This window comes from Macrobrachium nipponense, chromosome 44 (assembly GCF_015104395.2).
Source record: "Macrobrachium nipponense isolate FS-2020 chromosome 44, ASM1510439v2, whole genome shotgun sequence".
Taxonomy (NCBI): Eukaryota; Metazoa; Arthropoda; class Malacostraca; order Decapoda; family Palaemonidae; genus Macrobrachium; species Macrobrachium nipponense.
In genome coordinates, this window is record NC_087221.1 from 22,302,885 (window position 1) to 22,325,384 (window position 22,500).

The 22,500-nt window shown below is 35.6% G+C and overlaps 1 protein-coding gene across 3 annotated transcripts in view; it reads left to right on the top strand.

Moving 5' to 3' along the window:
- Positions 1-22,500, top strand: part of LOC135204088 (connectin-like) — a 622,057-nt gene that overhangs the window by 187,114 nt on the left and 412,443 nt on the right. For 2 of the 3 annotated variants that reach the window (XM_064234089.1, XM_064234091.1), the window contains exon 1: positions 8,752-9,147. The exons of the other annotated variant lie outside the window; for it this stretch is intronic. The gene's annotated coding sequence lies outside the window, so the exon portion shown is untranslated. Of the gene's footprint in view, positions 1-8,751; positions 9,148-22,500 lie in introns of those variants that run through there. 3 annotated transcript variants of the gene reach the window in all.

Consider the following 22,500-nt stretch of genomic DNA (forward strand, 5'->3'; position numbering starts at 1 on the left):
ATTTACAAGGATTAAATTAATATCAACTTAAAACATAGTATATATAGCTATTATATATATATATATATATTATATATATATATATATATATATATATTTATACGTATGCTTGTATGTATCAAAATTATATAAACATACTGACCTATGAATACACTCACACACGCACATATATATACAAAATATTCCCTTAAAATGAGATGTTCCGCTGCTTACCCTATATTTGCTCCTGCTGTTCTCTCAAGTAAATACACAGCCGTCTTCATTCCTACCATTCCCTGTGCATCATGAAGTACCACAATCTTACCACCATCATATCTTCCTTCCATTCTCTTCCACAAAACAAGTTAATTTTAGCTCGCTTCAGCGTGCGGCCGCTGTAGGCGCCTCCGTCGGGCCAAGTCATCATTGCGGTATCAGCAGCAGCATCCTTCTCGCCAATATGTTATCAGTTATCTCCCGAAATACCAGCAGCATCCACGCGGCACTTAATGGGATATCTTTTTACTTCTCTCTCTCTCTCTCTCTCTCTCTCTCTCTCTCTCTCTCTCTCTCCTTCTTCTGAGTACCTGCCCTCTTGCCAATATCCTGTTCGAACATATCAGTATTCTCCGTCGGCTGTATATCATTGGCGTTCTTATCCTGGTCGTGCAGACACTTGCAAGTGCGTGCGTATGTATGTGTGTGTGTACAAGTACACGCACGAGCGTTCGTATACGCATGCGCACACGCATGCATGTGCTTGAGATTACAATGGCGCCGGCGATGTCTACGATATAAAGACGGAACAGGTTAGGAAATATACCTAGTATTTTATTTTCCCTTTGGTAGATCTGCGCGAACATAAGGACATTACTATATATATATATATATATATATATATATATATATATATATATATATATATATATATATATATATTGTGCGTATGCGCTCGCGCAGATCTAGCAAAGGAAAGATAAAACCTTCGTATTTTTCTTGAACTGTTCCGTCTTTATATCGAAGACATCTCCAGTGTCATTGTAATTTCAAAGCACATGCATGCTTGTGTGCGTGGGTATACGCACGCTCGTGCGTTTGGTTGTACACACATATAGCTTATAAGTATGAATGTATATATTATGTATATATACATTCATACTTATTATACGTGTGTATACGTGTCATAGGCTATATTAGAGAGAGGGATGATTCATATATCAAGATAAATAAATTAAATAGATAGGCTAATTAGATAAATAAATAAGCTAAATAAAACATAAAAATAACAGGTACTGAAGGAAAACCAACAGAACAGGGCAGCGCTCTTAAAAGCATTCTACCCTCAAGCTATAGGAACCTGAGACCCAGAATGGAAGGGGGGCCCATTTAAACTGAAACCTACCTGTTTGCAAAACACTTTTTCTGCTCTTCCCACTTCTTGTTATCATGACGTCGACGAGGGGTCTGGGGTGAGCAGGTGAAGGTGGCTAACATCTATCTACTCTTGAATAGAATGGGGATCATTTTCAGTTCGGGAATTCGCAATAATCTGCAAGGATTCGTGGTGGCTCCCGTCACGCATTTGGTATCAGGGTGATGTCTCGGATGATAGAAGCGAATTAGGTAAAATATATAGTGATCGTGGTTGCGTCATGGTGAACGTGTGGTTACACACACACACACACACACACACACACACACATATATATATATATATATATATATATATATATATGTATGTATATATATATATATATATATACATATATATATATATGTATATATATATATATATATATATATATATATATATATATATATATATATACTAATATATAAATAAAATCACAGTAGATGCACGTGACTTCATTGAATAAGCGAATACCACAGGAAAATTATAGTCAAGAAATCCTGGATTTCTGACTATCATTTTCCTGTAGTATTCGCTTATATATATATAATATATATATATATATATATATATATATATATATATATATATATATATATATGAATGCAGGATTAACGAATGTTATTAATAGAATGGAAACTAGTCAAAACAAGAGAGCCCGGTGTCTACGAACTTGCCCCACAGCTGAGGAAATCCAAAACCGCCCTCCTTCAACCCTAACCTTCGAAAAGGTTCCCTATCCAGAATAGGAACCATCCCAAAATCTAATCACAAGTTGCCATCTGATCACAAGTTGCCCGTGACAAGTGCCGCTTTCGTAAAATTCCACACCTAATCCTCGTAACAAACAAACAAGCAAACTTGATATTATTTTTGAAGTCAGATTTAAGAATGAGATTGTTGTGATATTTCTCAGTTACAGGAGCCTACTAGACTTATAGAGTTACCTCTCTAGATTCTGATAGATTTGGAAAATCACGTATTCCCGACAAACTAAGACGAGGATCATGGCTTTATTATTACATTCAAGCAATGATTAACTTCCTTCTAATGCTTCTTGAGTTCTACTTTGTAGATGAGCCGATTTGTGCGATCTTTGTTATGTGATCAGACGTTGGCAATTCTCCATATTGCTACAAGGCTGATCAGGTATATTGTTCCTTAGCCCATCTCTCTCTCTCTCTCTCTCTCTCTTCTCTCTCTCTCTCGGAGAATAACAGTCGTCATATTAATCAGGAACGTGAGCTGACTTGATGTGCTTCTTAACGTAGTTATCTTTCGGCGATTTTCTTCAGCAAGTTCTTTGTTTTTCTCATGAGATCCCTAGAAGTGGTTGTGGTCAAGTAATGTAGTAGTACATTGTAACATAAAGCAAAGGGTTTTTTTTTTATTGATTTTTTACTTGTAATTTTATTTCGGTAGTTTTGTACGAAACATATAAGATGAGCTTTAGGCTAGAGTTGAATTTTGTATGTGTATATATGTATATATATATATATATATATATATATATGTGTGTGTGTGTGTGTGTGTGTTTATATATATATATATATATATATATATATATATATATATATGCATGTATATAATTATATACACGTGTTTTTGTGTGTTTGTGAGAGAGAGAGAGAGAGAGAGAGAGAGAGAGAGAGAGAGAGAGAGACGTCGCCAACTGCTTATATATAAAGTCTAATGTTCATTTTTACCGGATACATAAGTAATTGTATCGAGACGTTACGCGGCATTGTGGCTATTACAATTACACACACACACACACACACACACACACACACACACATATATATATATATATATATATATACATGTGTGTGTGTGTGTATGTATATAATTATATACACGTGTTCTTGTGTTTTTATGTGAGAGAGAGAGAGAGAGAGAGAGAGAGAGAGAGAGAGAGAGAGAGAGAGAGAGACGTCGCCAACTCCTTTTGTGAACGCTCATATTTATTCCAGCTACGACTAGACTTTGAAATGAACTGTCTGCCCAATCTCCGAATCCAAAGTAACAAGTTAAGGGATGATCTAAAACATGCGTTCATTATTCATAGCCTTTATTTGTCTTGTTTCTGCTTTGCAAGACGTCTGTCGTATATATAAGAATTTGTTATTATGTCTCTCTTGTTTCTAGGATTTCGGACTCAGTTGGAACCAAATGTTTGTATGCACCAGACCTCTATAAGGTTAGTTGATCACCTTATGCCCATCTCCTTCCCTTTTATCCGACCTGGAACTGACACGTGTTCATGAACTTAGAATAGAATAAAGTTTGTCTGTTGTATTGCAGTCGAATAATAATAATAATAAAAATAATAACTAACTTTCTTTTCGACAGCGAGTTGAAGACACAGAAGCTCATTTTATTCGCTTCACTCGTTAACAAGTTTTGTGGGATTTTGTGGCCTCTCTCTCTCTCTCTCTCTCTCTCTCTCTCTCTCTCTCTCTCTCTCTCTCAACTAAGTCCCCTTATGGTACAAATATGTCTTCCATCGACATTATCAGATCGTTTAATAATAATAATAATAATAATAATAATAATAATAATAATAATAATAATAATAATAATAATAATAATAATAATAATAATAATAATAATAATAATAATAATAATAACAATAATAATAATAATAATTCTCTTTCAACGCAAGTAGTCTATTATTGTACTCGTAGAAGGTCTAATGCACTTCAGCACCTGTCTTGCATGGCTATCAGATCACGTTCATTGTCTTCCCAAGGATAAGCTTTTCATCCGAGCGCCTGTCACTTAATGGGTTTATATATACCCCTCTCGGATGTTCTTTCTTCGCCGATTTTATGTCTGTTCTCTTATGTTTCCTGGTTACTTAGATGGTTTGTTCTTCTTTGTTTCCTAGTTACTTAAATGATCCGTTCTTCTTTGTTTCTTAGTTACTCACAAATAGTTACTCAAATGGCTTGTTCTAGTTTGTTTTGTTTATTCTTGTTTGTTTCCTAGTTACTCAGATGGTTTGTTCTTGTTTGTTTCCTAGTTACTCAGATGGTTTGTTCTTGTTTATTTCCTAGTTACTCAGATGATTTGTTCTTGTTTGTTTCCTAGTTACTCAGATGGTTTGTTCTTGTTTATTTCCTAGTTACTCAGATGGTTTGTTCTTGTTTGTTTCCTAGTTACTCAGATGGTTTGTTCTTGTTTGTTTGGTTTCTAGTTATTTGGATGGTTTGTTGTTGTTTGTTTCTTAGTTACTTAGATGGTTAATTCTTGTTTGTGGGATTTTTATTCATGTGTAACTTTTAGACGTTCTTGAAGAACACCTGTTTAAAAGCATTTTTTTAAACACGCTTCTATTGAAGTGCACTAGAAATTAACAAGTAATTTTTAAGACACCAGAATTTTCTTATAATTAACTATGTTTGCAGAAATAAAAGCGTGGGCGCCAAACATCTAAGGAAACGCTAAAAAAAAGAAATTTCGTTTTTTATTTTTTGTAATATTTCCTTCCATGTTCGGTGGCCACGCTTTTATTTATATTAGACGTGATTAATTGTAAGAGAATCTTGGTGTCTCAAAATTTTTTTCTATTGCTAGTGCACTTTAATAAAAGCGTGTTTTGAATTGATTTTTTTCTATACTTTTTAGTTTTGACAGAAATTGTAACCGATTTATGTTTGCAGCTAAAATAAATTGAACGTGATATCCTGTCGAGCCAGAGAAGGATTGGAAAACCAGTAAAATTATTAACTTAGTCTCACGAGTCAAAGGTGTGGAAAATTCGAAGATTTTCATATAAATCCTGAGATACTGGGAGAGGTCACTATAAGCTCACTAGAGGTCACTACTGACCTACTGATCATGTAAGGTTGTATTGTCACTGAGATTGAGTAACCATGCAAAATTTAAAGTCCATCGGACGAATGGAACAGGTCGAAAAATGAGTCACAAGATTTTACCCAAACATATGGTCAGATGCGGAAGTCAAGTTAAATAAAAGCACGTAAGGATTGGCCTGGTCATGTTTAGCTTCCTTCCGACGTTTAAGGCCAGTCTGTTTGTTTGTTTTCCTGTTGATTAGTTTTTTAAGCGTTTTTATGTCATGTCTTCGACAGGACATGCACAATTTCGTCCGACAGGTGAAGGCAGTAACAAAATGATTTAAAATCTCTTGTAATACGGATGTTTGCTCTTTGTAAATCAGTCAGTTGGGTTTTTCCCAGCTCCTTCGTCAGTTTTCGTAAGATTGGACAGTGCAGGGGTCGTCAACAGACCGCCTACTGTCTATTGCCAGCGGTCGCCAACCTTTCGAACTTCATGGACCACGAAATGTATAAGTGTAAATTTGCCTGACGACTAATATGAATTAAAAAAAAAGGGCAAATGCATTTATTTGATAACCATTTTATGTAGTATACTACATTGGGATAAATTCATATTTATAATATGTAATTTATTTTAATTAATAATGCTGTTAGTTAGTTAATGCGGTTTTTTTTCTCAATGTTGGATCCAGATGTTTAATGCTAATTCACCCTAAATTGCTAAATCTAGCATCAAAAAGACTATATTGGCAACACTGGGCTCTCTGTCTTCTGTGCAATTTGTATCAGGGTTGCCTGAAGAGGATTAAGAAAACTTAAAATTTTAAATAATGTCCCAAATTTTCTGCGGACCATGAAAATAGACCACCAGTGGTCTGTGGACCACCGGTTGGCGACCGCTGTTGAGTCTATTCTACCTTGCGGGCATTTAATGGGCACCCTAAGTCTAAAGCACCTGCTGGCATAAGATCGACTTAATCTGAACCAAGTAAACAACCAGCCATGCAAAAATACTGAAAGCTAGGTAACAAAGAAACTGCCATTTTTCGTGCTGCATGCATCAATAAACATCAATATTATATATATATATATATATATATATATATATGTGTGTGTGTGTGTGTGTGTGTGTGTGTGTGTGTGTATACATATATAAATATATTTGTATAAATACATTTATTTACACACACACACACACATACACACACACACACACACACACACACACATATATATATATATATATATATATATATAATATATATATATATATATATATATATGAATTTAAAAAATACTTAAAATAGAGTGAGTGTTTTCAGATATATCTCGACGCAGTCTTTTTTTTTTCATTCTTTTTTATTTGACTGCATTGCAGTTTTTGTAACTAGCCGCTATCACCTTCTAACCTAATTTAACCTTTCTCAACTGTATAGCCTAACTCAGTGTGCGAGTGAAGTAAGCTGGCTCGTCAAATGAAAGAGAAACAGCTGATACTGCCAAAACATTCTATATTTGGGCATTTGTCAAAAAGATTATGCTCTCTCTCTCTCTCTCTCTCTCTCTCTCTTCTCTCTCTCTCTCTCTCTTAATGTATACAAGAATAAACCTGGTAAAGATAACAGTATTCTTTTTTTCTTTTTTAACTCGATTAAAAACGGGCGAGGTGGGCTGAGGGGAAGGGGGCCCAGGAAGGGGGTGTGTGGTGTGGGGATAGGCGGTGGCGTGAGAGCAAAAATTGGAGGAGAATTGTTTATCCGCAAATAATTATTTTCTTTTCCGCTTTGTCACAGGGCTAATGAATACTGCATGAAGCGTTGATACTGGTAATTGCTTTGTTTTGCTAACAAGACTCATAATTAATGATGTGCAGATAATGATAATTGTTTTCATGAAAAAAAAAATCACTCGTAACTTAATCAGACTCTGTTTCGTTTTCCAATCTCGTTGTCACCTATTTCCGTTCAAAACAGACTCCCGAGGTCTGTCATAACTTTTTCAGTACATTTCTTTATGGGGTGAGGTTGCCACCCCCTCTCCCGCGCCCCGTGTCCTTAGCCCAATAAAATGAATAGTCATGAGTGTTTTTGTGCCAACTGTGTCTTTGTTTCGTAAGTGGTAACCTTTCCAAGTACTGACTAAAACCACCGTTGTCTCACTTCATTAATCGGAAAGCAGAGGCGTAGGTATTTGGCACTGCATATATTAACATAACTTTTTTTTTATTCATTCGTAAGCTCACACGGCGTTGGAGGCTGAGTTGGTGATGGCGTAATGGTGATGTCTTAGATAATGAGAAGCGTTTTAAACGGTGTCCTAAATAATTCAGTTAAAAACCATCGGGTAACTAGCCGAACATACCTGCGATGAAATTTGGATGCGCTCAGTACGAAGCAAATGACAGAAGTCTGTCAGGAACATCAGAAAGTTAAGTAGTCACAGCGCTAGTCACTCATTCCGAAATTGCTGCCTTTCGGTAGTTACTGACATCTGTTCTTTTACCTTAGTTTTGTAAAGCCTTTATAACTCAAACATTTACACGAAAAGTTGTGTTATATTGAGATTTGGAACTTTTTGGGATCATGTAGCCTTCAGCCCGATTTTGCACCAAGTAGACATTACTAGTAGCCAAAAACAAATTATATATATATATATATATATATATATATATATATATATATATATATATATATATATATGACTGGTAAAAATGTTCTGTAACAACAGAATTCCATCTAATAAAAGGAGCCCATAAAAACACCAAAATGTAGAGAGAAAAGTACTATATTTCAGAGACTGCTGTCTCTCTCTTCAGGTACCTGAAGAGGGAGACAGCAGTCTCTGAAATATAGTACTTTTTCTCTCTACATTTTGGTGTTTTTATGGGCTCCTTTTATTAGATATATATATATATATATATATATATATATATATATATATATATAAAGTATGTATATATATATATATATGTGTGTGTGTGTGTGTGTGGTGTGTGTGTGGTGTGTGTGTATCCTTTCTTTGCGTAATTGAAGACAAGACACTCGCACATGCTCGTAAATGTGATGTCTTCCTTGCACGAACATGGGTAACTTGATAAAGTGTTGCCACTGAAACGGGGCCTACTTAGCGACAATTCGTTGGGTAGATGCTACGAATTGACCTGACAAAAAAATAAAATATTCAATAAAACGGTCCAAGCTACGGTACCTTAATGAGCAGCCGGTTCAGATAACGGTTAGCAACTAAATAATTTGAAAAAAATCACAAAACCAGTCTGAACAATCTGAATTAAAACCGGTTAAACGAAAATCAAACGAAAGGAATAATCACGAAACGCCTACGAAGGCGGTACGGGGTTCAGGGATGGGAGGGGAAGGGGCCGGGGGAGGATTGGTTGAGAAGGAGGAGGGCGATAACATCTGATAAATATAAGAGAATGTTATACTCTTGCGCGTACGATAATTTTGGTCAGCGGGGCAAAACGCCTCCTCCCTCCTATTTCTCCTCCTCCTCCTCCTCTTCCTCCTCCTGAACGCACACACTGACTCTGGCATGGCAAAGTCATTCAGTGTGTCTCGAAAGGTGACGGCGTGTGTAGGGGCGTCTCTCTCTTGTCCGGATGCGATCTGGCCGCCGCCGCGACACTCGAAACTTTTTTTTTACATTTCCGGATAAGGAAAAGGTGATTTTTTATCTTGAAAGTTTAACCTGGCAGTGATTATTTACACAACAAGGATGCTGTGAAATATGATCCGTAGAGGAGAAACTCGCTTTTGATTCCCTTTTTTTAAAAATTTTAAATTTTTTTTCGATCCCAAAGAGGAATGACATAAAGTTTTGTGGTTTTTGAAAATAGTAGGCCTAGAGTATATCTATAGTTTGCAGCTAACGAAGAAAGTTGGATTAAAAGCTTTTCAACAGTTTATTGACATCGGGAAAGCAATTTTAAAGGTAAGTATAGTTTTAAATGTAATATATATATATATATATATATATATATATATATATATATATATATATATATATATATATATATATATATATATATATATATATATATATATATATTATATATATATATATATATATATATATATATGTATACATATATTTCATTATTGCTCTTATATAGACCTGTAGATGAATATGTTACCTATCCATTTCTCTGAAAAAAATCATACATTCTTACAGCCTAGGCCTATAACTTTCAAAGGACAGAGGGAAAATTATGCACTATTTGTCAAAAGCCAAATAGGCTAGTCCGTGATTAGCTTGGCTTAATGATAGGCTAACTGGAATGTCAGTTAATAAGAGAATCGCTGTTAATGCGTTGCAGCTTGTGTCCTAATGGCATAGAAAGTTAATTACGATGTTGAAACGGTTAATGACACTGGAGTTTAGTGATTAGTTTTTTGGTTATTTCCGTATTTCAACTTCATATAGGCCATCAACGTTTTGGTGAGTAGCCAAGGCCTATTCTTTCTTATAAATTAAAAGGATATAGGCTTACTATAACATTCTTTTTTTCTTTTTGAAAGTTCTTGTGAATGGTCATTGGATATTACGGTAATTGGAAAATGTAGATGCATAGACACTCAAACAAACACACACACACACACACACACACACACGCACACACACATACGTATATATCCCAAAGATTTACCTTAGGATGATTTTGAATCCTGGCCGTAACACCAACTGACGTAGAGAAGTTAGAGTGGGCGTCTTTTAATAAGTTAGCGACCCCTGCAAGATCAAATGTTACCATGGGCTTGGATTTTTTTGTGCCTCGTGTGGGTGCAAGAATTTTGGGATGAGTCTGCAAATTTCATGCTCTTGTCTACTCTAGTTTCGACCCAGTGCTGTTAATTTCTTACCAGATAGCCGCTTAGGTCTACAGAGAAACTGTTAATTTTTATGGAGATAATGAAGTGTGTCTATGTTGTTTTGTTGCTCTAGCCTCGCTGGAGATTTGAACTCTCCAGCGAAACTTACGACGTCGTAACTAATACATATTTATATCTATATCTATCTGTCAATCTGTATGAATTTATGCGTGTGTGTATGAGAGAGAGAGAGAGAGAGAGAGAGAGAGAGAGAGAGAGAGAGAGAGAACCTATAAGAGAGAGAGAGAACCTAATTCCTATACTTTTGAAAGAGAAAATTGGAAATATATTGGTGTTAAAAAGTTTACAAGAACACATGTAATGTGGGTGCTTGTTTTTAGAACTCGATTCATAAATTCACCAAAATTTTCGCTCATTGAGAATATGAGTATGACTAGTTTTTGCGACGCCAGTTATTTTATTGAATCAGTCAGTCCGTGCGATTATAAATCTTCAGTGGCATTCAGAATTCAGCTGATGGTTTTGGGTGGGGTTTGTTAAAAATAAATGTGATCGCAGCTCATTCTTTTTTCTTGCTTTCCTTCCTTACTTGCTCTAATGACTTGTGGTCATACCTCATTGTGACTCGTTGCCACCAGCACCAGATATCTAAGGTCTGCTGGAAGTTTCGGTAAGACGTCGTTGTTTACAATGGGTGGGGGAGGGTGGATATCCTTAACTCAACCTTCCCTCTTGTACGGAATTTGGAATGGCATTTTTATTTGATTGATTCGTTTATCTAATATTAATGTTTATGTATTTACTTAGTTTGTAGCTTTTTAGCTATTCCTTAACCCGATATTTGTAAATTTCTTTAAACGTTAGACTAGTGTTATTTGTAAAATGATTTTTCAGAGCAAATGTGATTGTGTAGTTTAATCTCTCTCTCTCTCTCTCTCTCTCTCTCTCTCTCTCTCTCTTACACAGTTAGCATATAGTTGCCATTTTCTTAAGATATACACGTTTGACGAATATTTGTTGAGCACTTCAAACCGGCTTTATGATCAATAAACTACTGCCGGTAGACGTAACTTTGAAATATATGTGAAATGACCGTAGACTTGCCTAGTCTGTTCTGAATGATCTTTTAGTTCACATTCTCCATTTTGGACGTATAGTTTTGTATACTAAATATCATGCCTCTCAAGTTAAATTAAGAATGTTTGTTGATTAATGTTAGACCTAATTGATGTACTACATCCTGTATTGGTTGTTTAATGTTATTACCCAAAATACTGTAGATAGTGCTTGCATACAGATATTCTTTGGGTTATTTTGGTTTATATGCATAGCACATAGGCTATAGGCCACACGGAATATGGGACGCCTCTGTATACGTGTATATATATATATATATATATATATATATATATATATATATATATATATATATATACATGTGTGTGTGTGTGTGTGTGTGTGTGTAAGCGAATACCACAGGAAAATGATAGTCAGAAATCCAAGCGCTTTCGTCTTTACTAAGACATTGTCAAGGAACAAATGAAATACAGTTGGAGAGAAAGCTATCAAGAATACCAGATGGTTAATTGTAAAAAGGGTAAAAATTAAAGAGATAATCCATGATTATCGGATATCACACGGTCACAAACCTAAACATAGACTTAACCCTAACAGAAACTATCCGTATAGTCCAAAACATGTAAAAACTGAATATATTAATTTTGTTGCTTAATATATTCAGTTTTTACATGTTTTGGACTCTACGGGTACTTTGTAGTTTCTGTTAGGGTTAAATCTATGGTTAGTTTTGTGACCGTGTGATATCCGATAATCGTGGATTATCTCTTTAATTTTACCTTTTTGACAATTAACCATCTGTATCTTGAAAGTTGTTGTTTGCTGATAACTCCTCTCCCAACTGTAATTTCATTCGTTCCTTGACAATGTTTTAGTAAAGACGAAAGCACTTGGATTTCTGACTATCATTTTCCTGTGGTATTCGCTTATTAATGAAGTCACGTACACCTACTGTGATTTTTAAGCATCTATATATATATATATATATATATATATATATATATATGTATATGTATATATATATATATATATATATATATATATATATATATATATATATTCATGGTCGTACATATAACTTTTACAACTGAATATATGTACTTAATAATCCGGTACTGGAGCGGTTAGGCAGCTCCGGTTCACAGTAGTAGCGTTCACAAGGGACTATAGATTTAATATTTGATAAAGTAATTACCCCTACTTCTATTCCCGTTCTTTTGTTTATATGTCATTGGGTTACATCGGATTCCAAGTTCATTTCAAGTGGCTGGGGATTTCCTTTTTCGAGTTATTTTACTAAATTACAGACAGAGGTTCCGTTTCAAGAGCTATGAAAGGATTTGGGAAATGGCCTAAGCATTCCTATACTCTGTTTTTTTTCATCTGTCCATCCGCCTGTGGTGTTTTTGTATGGTAACACTGCGTCCCGGACTTTAGATAGTTACGCTATGTGTAAGTTTCAGGTAAATAAAAGGATATCTGGGTTGTACATTTGCAACTGAAAAGTGTTTTAATAATTTACTGTATGCGAATTACACCGTTAATATTCGAAATAGGATATTATAATAATCGTTGAATGTAAGCTGAATGTAACTATCTAAAGCCCGGGACGCAGTGTTACCATACAAAAACACCACAGGCGGATGGACAGATGAAAAAAAAAAACAGAGTATAGTGAAAAATATGGTACTAGTCTAAGGATTAGGCCTACGTAGTGATTTTAGTAATTCACGTTTTTCTCACTGGTCGTGAAATTAGGTTTCTGTAGCATCCTTTAGAATGTTTAATGAAATAGAAATTTAGATTTTTGTCATAATTTTGTAGAATGGATTCAGGTATTCTTGTTGGAATGGGTCGAAAATGAGGCGATGATTTATTATTCTGTAGAAGTGAGGGTGAAATGCCACATTCGTCCGTAAAATCATGCAGCATTCTTTGAGAAACACCTCGTATTATGGCTTCCTGCAGAATTGCTAAGGGTATCATTAATTCCCAGAGAAATACAAAGCCATGATCTCAGAAGTCGGTGGGGTGCCAACAAAGCGCAGCTTTGATTAGTGGCCTTTTGTACAGGAGGGAACCTGACCCTCAGAACTGTGCAGCTAAAATGTGGATGCCAAACTCTCTCTCTCTCTCTGTTTGTATTGTACTCAGTTTACGTATTGGTATATTTATTGCAATGAAGTTCTTGATTCTGTACGTGTGTGTGGTGTGTGTGTGTGTGTGTGTGTGTGTGTGTGTGCGTTTGTCTTGTGGTTTGTTTCTTATTGTCAGTTGCAATGAACTTAGTGAGTCTCTCTCTCTCTCTCTCTCTCTCTCTCTCTCTCTCTCTCTCTCTCTCTCAGACTTGCATACCAATAGCAATAGCATTTGCAAAGCAGTATATGTGAATAACTCTCTCTCTCTCTCAAACAGGGCAAATAATTCTTGAGTTTTATGTTCTTTTCTTAGGAGCATAAATGCTACGAAAGAGCCATGACTCTTGAGCCTCGTAATATCGTGACAGCAATTCTTTGCCAAGAACTTAGTTGGAACAATTAAGACGCCGGCAAGCAGACCAGCGGAAAAGTTGTATAGCTAAGTGTTATGAAGAGAGAGAGAGAGAGAGAGAGAGAGAGAGAGAGAGAGAGAGAGAGAGGTTATATGTTTGTTTGGCGAATTGTGATAGCGAGTTTCCAATCTACAGAGAGAGAGAGAGAGAGAGAGAGAGAGAGAGAGAGATTAAAGAAAATTTAAATTCCTGTTGGAAAAAAAGGTCGGCAATTTGCGCTATCAAACATGTTAGATATCTGTTAGCAAAGCTAGAGAGAGAGAGAGAGAGAGAGAGAGAGAGAGAGAGAGAGAGAGAGAGAGAGAGAGAATCATAGTTCAGTTTCATCTGACATAGAGAAACAGGCACAGAACTTAGGGAATGAGGCAAGGCAGATAATAAAAGTAAACTTCTAGAAAAAACGAAACTTTTAATTGCCTTACGAAAAAGCAAAGGAAAAACACGAATTACCCTTAAGAGCAGAGCAGCCGAGCACACTAGACCGATGCTGCCACGTTCCTGTACGATAACTTTTGGGTTTGGGGGCCAGGCCAGATATATATTTTCTTGATCAGCATTCAGCAGCAGCAGCAGTAGGCGTAGCGACCACGGGAGCGTAGGATGTCGAGAATCACTGTTTGTGGCTACCGGTCGCCCTCCTGCCAAGATTGAGAGGAAACTCGTTCTCGAAGCGAAATTAGTCTTGTCAGCCCAATTAGCTTGTTGGTTTTTGTTTGGGATGTAATTGCTATTTTTTTTTATTTGTGGGGTTTTCTTGGCTTTATTTTTATATATGTCAGTCTTCATCAAGAAATTAATTAACTAATTTGCTGCTCGGTGAATAGGCCTATTCTCTCTCTCTCTCTCTCTCTCTCTCTCTCTCTGGCTGGGGGTAGAATGAGAGCATGAACTAGATCTACCATGAAGTTGTTCATGCGGAAGGAAGTATGATTATGGTACTGTATCGTATTTTTTCCTATAATGGAGAACTATGCCAGAAGTTTAATATAAACGAAAACTGTTGACTAGTGGTTACAGATTTTTAGTTCCAAATGTAATATGCTTAGGCCTAATGGAGAAGACGATTGACGTCCCTCAATTAATCCATGTCGTAAAGAAGAAAAATTGGCGAGAATGTATAAAAGAATGCAGGCTATCTCAGAAAATAGTAGATGATACATCAGCTGTTTTACTGATGTTTTATAACTGTTGTTGCTGTTTAGGTTTTTGGGCAGTTAATACAACAAGTAAGCAAACCTTGTTGGTTTAATGTTCTCTTGGCAGTTAAGAGATGCGGAAGTATTCAGTGGCTGCTGCTCTAAGGTTCATGAAACGGTTATGAGAAGTCATAAGAATGTTTGCGACACTTTTTGCTGCCGTTTTAGGAACCTTGGCGAGCTAATCGAACCAGGATCAAACCCAGTAAGATGTATCAGCATCGTCAAAAATACCAGAAGCCTTTGCGTGAATCATCACCCAAACATGGGAGAGGGCAGTAATGATGTTGGTCAAGTGGTGTCATCACTTGGACATCACTTTTTTTCCATTTATTTATTTTCTAAGGGGGTTGGTAGGGTATAGGACTAGTGGTGACGGAGGCAGCGACTAAAGGTGAGGGGTTTTATGGATATGGAGGCGTTGGGTGGTGATGACGGGACCAGGGTAGATCGGGTGATGACGGAGGAATACAACACCACTATTTGGACTGAGGGAAGGCGTTTGCCTAAACAAGGGGGAGTTAATTGTATTTGTTTTGAGGGGGAAAGTCACATCTGGGTAACGCGGTGTGTCTTCAGGTATCTTCCTTGAAAAGAAATCATATATATATATATATATATTATATATATATATTATATGTTATATGTGTATATATACGTATATATGTATATATATGAATATATATATATATATATATATATATATATATATATATATACAGAGAGAGAGAGAGAGAGAGAGAGAGAGATTTATCCTGTTTAGTGGTGGTACCAGAAAGAATAGTTTTCCGGTTTCTTAACCATTCTTAAGAGGTGAGGCTGCAAGCCTCACACCTTTTCTATTGGCATGATCAGATGCTCGTACTCATTTACAACTGGGTTGACTGATGGGCGGGAGCCAACTCCGGACTTAGCAGGCGTATACCAAACAGTATCATCCGGAAATGCCGAGTCCCTTCATTTTACTCTTTCAGCGGGGAGCTTTTCCCAGAATCTTTAATCGAGGACTTAAGAAGTCGTGGCTATCATTTAACGCCGAGTCCAGACTTGCGATTTTATCGTGTAAGTTCCGCGGTCCCAACTGCCGATTGTTGTCGTTCCAGCTCCTTTATATTCTACCCGTGCCTCCTTTTTAAAACAAAAAATACCCACGTTTCTTTTAGCCGGCATCTCCAACACTTCCCCTCTTTATCATGTTTTATCCCGTTCGTTTTAGTTTTTCTGAAGAGAAGACTATTGGGCAGCCTTTTTCTGTCCGTCAGCAATTTTTTCTGTCCGCCCTCAGATCTTAAAACTATACTGAAGCTAGAGGGCTCCAAATTGGTATGCTGATCATCCACCCTTCAATCATCAAACATACCACACTGCAGCCCTAGTCTAGCCTCAGTAGTTTTTTATTTTCTTTAAGGTTAAAGTTAGACACGACCGTACGTCTGGCAACAATATTGGCCAGACCACCACTGGGCCCTGGTTACAGTTTCATGGGCCGTGGTCGAGACCACCGAGAGCTAGATTTATTTTCGGTGGCCTTGATTATACGATATGCAGAAAACTCGATTGCGCCGAAGAAACTTCGGTCCATTTTTTACTTGTTCAACTTTTGGATTCCCTGTAGCTACATATCATTCATACTCTGTCATACATCTGTTCGTATCATATAATTTATAAAAAAAAAAACTCATAATCACGCGTATTACTAAAATGGTGAAGAAATCCAGAATGATGTCAGTGTACATATACATTAAAAAATAACCTTGTAATAAGGGCTTTCGAGAACCTACTCGATTTTCCTTATTAATGTTTAACATACATTTAGACTACCAACATTTTGGATTTCTTCGCCATTATTATTATTATTATTATTATTATTATTATTATTATTATTATTATTATTATTATTATTTGTATAATAGTAGTCATTCCAAAAAAATTTAAGACCCTTTTATCGAAGATGAAATTATTTGTCTTTGTAGAGATATGTAGTAAGACTGTCGATGCTTTATTTTTCTTGGCTTCGCTTTAAGTAGCATGGAGCGAGAGAGCCTTTGATTAAGGACGCTGTTTGTTTGGTTTGCTAATAAAAGTAACTCTCATGTATGACAAACATCTCAACCCTTCTCTCTCTCTCTCTCTCTCTCTCTCTCTCTCTCTCTCTCTCTAACACACGTACACACACACACACACACACACACACACACACACACACACACCAAAGAATACCAAAATAGGAAACAATACGAAAATATGATGATAGTGTAAACCTAATATATTTAGAAATATACAATCAGAAACGCCATTTATCTTCAGAAACTCCTTCTTGTGTTTAGAAACTCACTGGCCCAATAATCACTAGAAGCCGTATATATTCAGAAGCTCCATGTAAGCTCACAGGTTTCATTTATCACCTAAAACTCAATGTATATACAGGAACTCCAGCCATCCTCATAAAGTCAATTTATCATGAAAACTCCATCTGTGATCAGAAACCCGGTATCTGTAAAAAGTAAAAAAAGAAAGAAAGGTATTTTGGTGAATTTTAGTGTCCAGACGCTCCACCAGTGTCCAGAACATCACTAATTTATCTGAGGAAGCGCCGTTGGGACCAAATTATATCTAATTTCTTCTAATTATCGCTTTAATTCCATCGTCTTCATTAATAAGGGGTCAGTTGGATGCAGGCGGCTTAGAGTGATAGTACACTGGAGACGTCAAGCTACTTACAGGAAATCATCAAAGGCTTTTGAGCTTAATGGGGTCCGAGATATAGCTTAATGGCTTCCCAGAGAGAGAGAGAGAGAGAGAGAGAGAGAGAGAGAGAGAGAGAGAGAGAGATTGTGCTTTTGGTATCATTTTTTATTTTTGCATATTTGTCCTTTAATATCTGTAGGGATACAGGTGGGAGTCATTTAGCTTTTTTTTTCTTTTTTTTCTATAGTTTTGTAGATACAAACTTGATTAGAGAGTTTAGGAGCTTTCGTTATTTGCTTTTAGGTGACTGTGGTTATTTGCTTGTTTGGAGAGAGAGAATTACTGCCAGGTATTTGTAGCTTCCTGAACTCTAGGAGAGAGAGAGAGAGAGAGAGAGAGAGAGAGAGAGGAGAGAGAGAGAGAGAAAATTACTGGTAGATATCTGTAACTTCCTGAACTCTGGTGGAGATCTGGTCAAGATCCAATCTTCATCTCCCAGCAGCGAACCAAGGGTTTAGGAATGTTGATGCCAAGATCTGAATGAAAGATTAGGCTTGTCATTATGCCTTTGATGATTCTGGTGGGAGGTTAACAATGCCATTGTATGCAAATTGGTGTGGTTTTTTTCGTAAACACTCCTGTACATCTGGTTGTGACGTGGATTTGGATATTGTATTTTTTTTAATTTATTTATTTATTTATTTATTTCTTGGTGGTTAGGGTTTGGTTTATTTACAGATGGTCATCCATTTTTTTTACCATTTTTTTTTTTGTGTAAGTCTTCCAAACATTCATGCTCAAGATTGCCTTCATGTTATTCAAATGAACAGCTGAGGATACACGCCGACGTTTTCAAAGTACAGGATTAAAATAATAAACCGACTTGAACTTATAATTCCTTACTGTACACCCGCTAGTCATCCTCGTAAATTCAGAAATTATACCTTTTAAAGAGGATTGTCGTCATTCATTTTAGTTCACTGTTGGAATCTGCGGACATTGCACACCGAATTTGATTTTGCTTTATCGGATTAAATTGCATCCCTCCTGAACTGATAGCTCAAGTGAGCTTTTCTGATCAAAGTTCTGTCAACGCTTGTCTCTAGGTTATGGCTGTATGCTTGTATGTTTATTTGTATGTATGTATGTATGTATTTTTTACTTCTCCAGAACCACGGAATCAATTTCTACCTAAACTTGGCACGAAAAGTCCTTGGATGAAGGGGAATCAAGTTTTTGCAAATGGAGGTCGGAGCCCTCCCAAGGGAACCTTGTTCGTTGGAAATCCTTTGCGAAAAATGACAGGACATACGTGAAAACTTCCTTGTGCAATATGATACCAGTGTTTGATAATGGCTCCAAGGACCATTATTTAGCAATAATATGAGTGTCACATTTATACATAAACTAGAATAACGTCTTAAAAAAATCTTGTTCTTAAGGACGCACAGACTGCTGATTGTTGAGTTACAAGTAACATGTATGCGTATATATATATATATATATATATATATATATATATATATATATATGTATGTATGTATGTATGTATACATATATGTGTGGTGTGTGCGTGCGTGTAGATAAATCGATAGATAGATAGACATCCTTACTGCATAACCTTTTTATAAAAATATTAATCATACGCTTGCAAGTGCAGGAAGCTGGCTTAGGTGAGCGCTATAGCTCTTTTTTAAGTTATTTTTTTGTTTTTAGATACCGCTCATTGCTCAAGAGCAGTTTAATCTAACTGCAGCTGCCATATCCTGTCTGTCAGATTTTTTTTACATCAAGACGATAAGAACATGTCATTATTTTGAACATAAATTTGATGCTATTTGGTGGTTGCCAGTTTTATGTGGCAGAGCAAGAACGAAATTTGCAAACGCACAAAGAGATATATTATGTAACGGTAAAGAGGAAACAAAATTTTATACAGAAATATCAAATATCTAAAAATACCGATTAAATGATCATTTTTCATTTGACTGAGAATTGGAAGATATCAGTTCTTGATAAAAATTATTCTTGACTTGAAATGACCTGTAATAAAAAAAACATATGTAAGAAGAAGTCAAAGTTTTCAGGGCCCTGAGATATCAAACATTGAAAAAGTTTAAAACCAAGAGATAAAAAGTATTTAGAAAACTTCAGTTAAGGATTAGAGTGAAAATTGTCAGTGTTCTGAGATATCGAATAATGAAAGATTTAAAAATCAAAAGACTAGACTATTTTAAAAAAGAGAGTAGGAGGAAACTCCATAAAGGTGAAATTTCGTTGAAACTCCAACTAAAAAATAAAGTGAAAATAGATGTTAAAAACTCACGACATAAAGATGAAATCTTGAAAGCACCAGTTGAAATAAAAAAATAAAATGAACAAATCGTGTAAAAGCCAAAAGATAAAGCATTTTTAAAACATTGTTAGAAACTGACCGCATAAAGAAGAAATTCCTTTTAAACTCCAACTTAAGAAAAGTCAAAATAGTTAATGTTCTGAGATATTCAAATAATAAAAGTGTAAAAACTAAAAGATGATAAAGTATTTAAAAAAAAAAGAGAGAGTAGGAACTAACTATAAAAAGTTAAAAAAAATTTGAAACGCCACTTAAAAAAATTGTGAAAATTGTCAGTTGTCGGAGATATATAAAAGAATTAAAAAGTCAATAATAAAATTTAAAAAGTGTAAATAAAAATTTTAAAAAGCGTAAAAACCAAAAGATGGAAACATATTTAAAAAGAAAAAAGATGTTTGAAACTAACTATATAAAGATGAAAGTCCTTTAAAACCCCAGCTACCCCAAACCTCGCACATTTGACAGAAATAATGTCTCAAAAAATAAAAAAGAAAAAAAAAATGAGGTGGCAAGAGGTTGGAGGAGGTAGTGAGCCAAGAACTTCACACCTATAAAACGTGTCAGGTCAATCGCACCCTGAATGAATGGAGGCCATGTTGTTAGGAGGAGGAGGAGGAGGAGGAGGAGGAGGGCCCTCGTTTGGGGAGGGGGCGGAGGAGGGGAAGTGCTATTCCCCTTTTCAGAGATAAGGACCTCGGATATTTCGGTTATGATATACGGAGGTGTCTGTGTGTGTGCGTGTACTGGAGGTCTTATGTACCTTTTTTTATGAACGTGTATATATATATATATATATATATATAATATATATATATATATATATATATTATATATATATATATATATATATATATGTATGTATATATATATATATATATATATATATAGTATATATATATATATATATATATATTATATATATAAAGTTGTGTGTGATAAAAGTTGAAAGAGAGGGTGTTGCTGTTTGTTGTAGTTATGTACAGTATGTAATTATTTAATTTTTGCCCGTTTGAACTCTGTATATATATAATTTCTTTCGTATGGAACTAAGTTAAATATAAACTAGCATGCTTTTCAAGATAGTATTTGGTTCCCTTGTGCGTGTGTATGCTTTTTTTTGAGGGGGGGAGGGGGCGGGCGCTTTGATGTTGACTACGAAAAGGTGTTTTTTCATTGAGGTATCAAAAAACCATATACCGGCCATGCAGTGTAGTGTATAGTTTACAAATAAATTTTATAGAAATATCAAAACGTCAGAGTAGCTCTGTATATCAATAAATAATTCTGAACTACGAATTAATTTTATTTTAGTTCAGCGCATACTCTCTCTCTCTCTCTCTCTCTCCTTGTGTATGTGTTTGTATTATTTGTTAAAGTCCAGAAACCGGAAAACATCGATAAAGTCTCTCTCTCTCTCTCTCTCTCTCTCTCTCTCTCTCTCTCTCTCTCTCTCTCTCATGCACGCAAGTGTAACTCACAAACTGTTCCAATTACTATGCTTATTGCCGGTTGCTTTAAGAAACGCCTGCATCGGCATTCGACAACATTCTCGGGTGTTGTGTCAGATCCTTATCTACGAAGATGCCTTCTCACTCTGATTACCCTCTGGTTCTAGGACGATAGCCGTAACCCCTTCCCCCTCCTTCCCATCTACTTGTGTGTGTGTTTGTGTGTTTCGTCCCATTGTTTCCAACTTCATCCGAAATGTCAATATTTAAAAACTAATAACAGTCCTGTGGCATCTGGTGCAAACGGCATATGCTGCTCACAATGAAGCACGTGACACCACCAACATAAGGGAATGTTATTTCTTACCCTTTATATTTATTTAGTATTTTTTTCTAGTTTTATTTTATTAAAGTTACATAACATCGTATAATACTTTGATTCCAGTAGGTTCGTTTGGGAACATCCGAATCATCGGCTTTAAGTTTTTTTTTTTTATCTGTTTGTTTATTTGTTTTTTGTTTGGTGAGCTTCTGGTTGAAATTACTTTGATCCAAGAAGGTATTTCAAGCTCGTGACAACCGTAACCTATTGTTGGTTTAGGTGTGGCTTTGTCGCTAAAGCGAACGTGTTTTTACATATCTTTGAGTAAACCTTCGTTTTGAGTACGTCCAATAAGAGGTATGTGTCTAAGGCTTACTATATTTTGTGTGAGAGATTTAATTCTTTTCTTTTTATCGCTAAGAAAGCTTCTTTTTTTACCCACCTCTAGGTAATCTTGTACCGCATGCCTCTCGTTAGAGGTAATGTGCATGGAATGTTAGAGGTTGGTATTGGGACCTTAGAGTTTATTTATTTATTCATTTATTTATTTATCAGGGAATTTGTTTAATATTCTATGAAAGGATGTTTTGTCTTACCAGTTTTCCTGGACATAGTACAGAGTGGGTGTCCGAAGAAATAAAGTTATAAAAAAGATAGAATATTCCTTCGTTTTTATTTTTATGATAAAGGAATTAATCATTTATTTCAGTCAGTTTTTATTGTATATTTATTATTTGAAAACTTCTCGTGCATTACTCTTTTAATGTATCTATTTGAAAGTTTATATATTTTCTATCATGATGTTGACTGATGTCT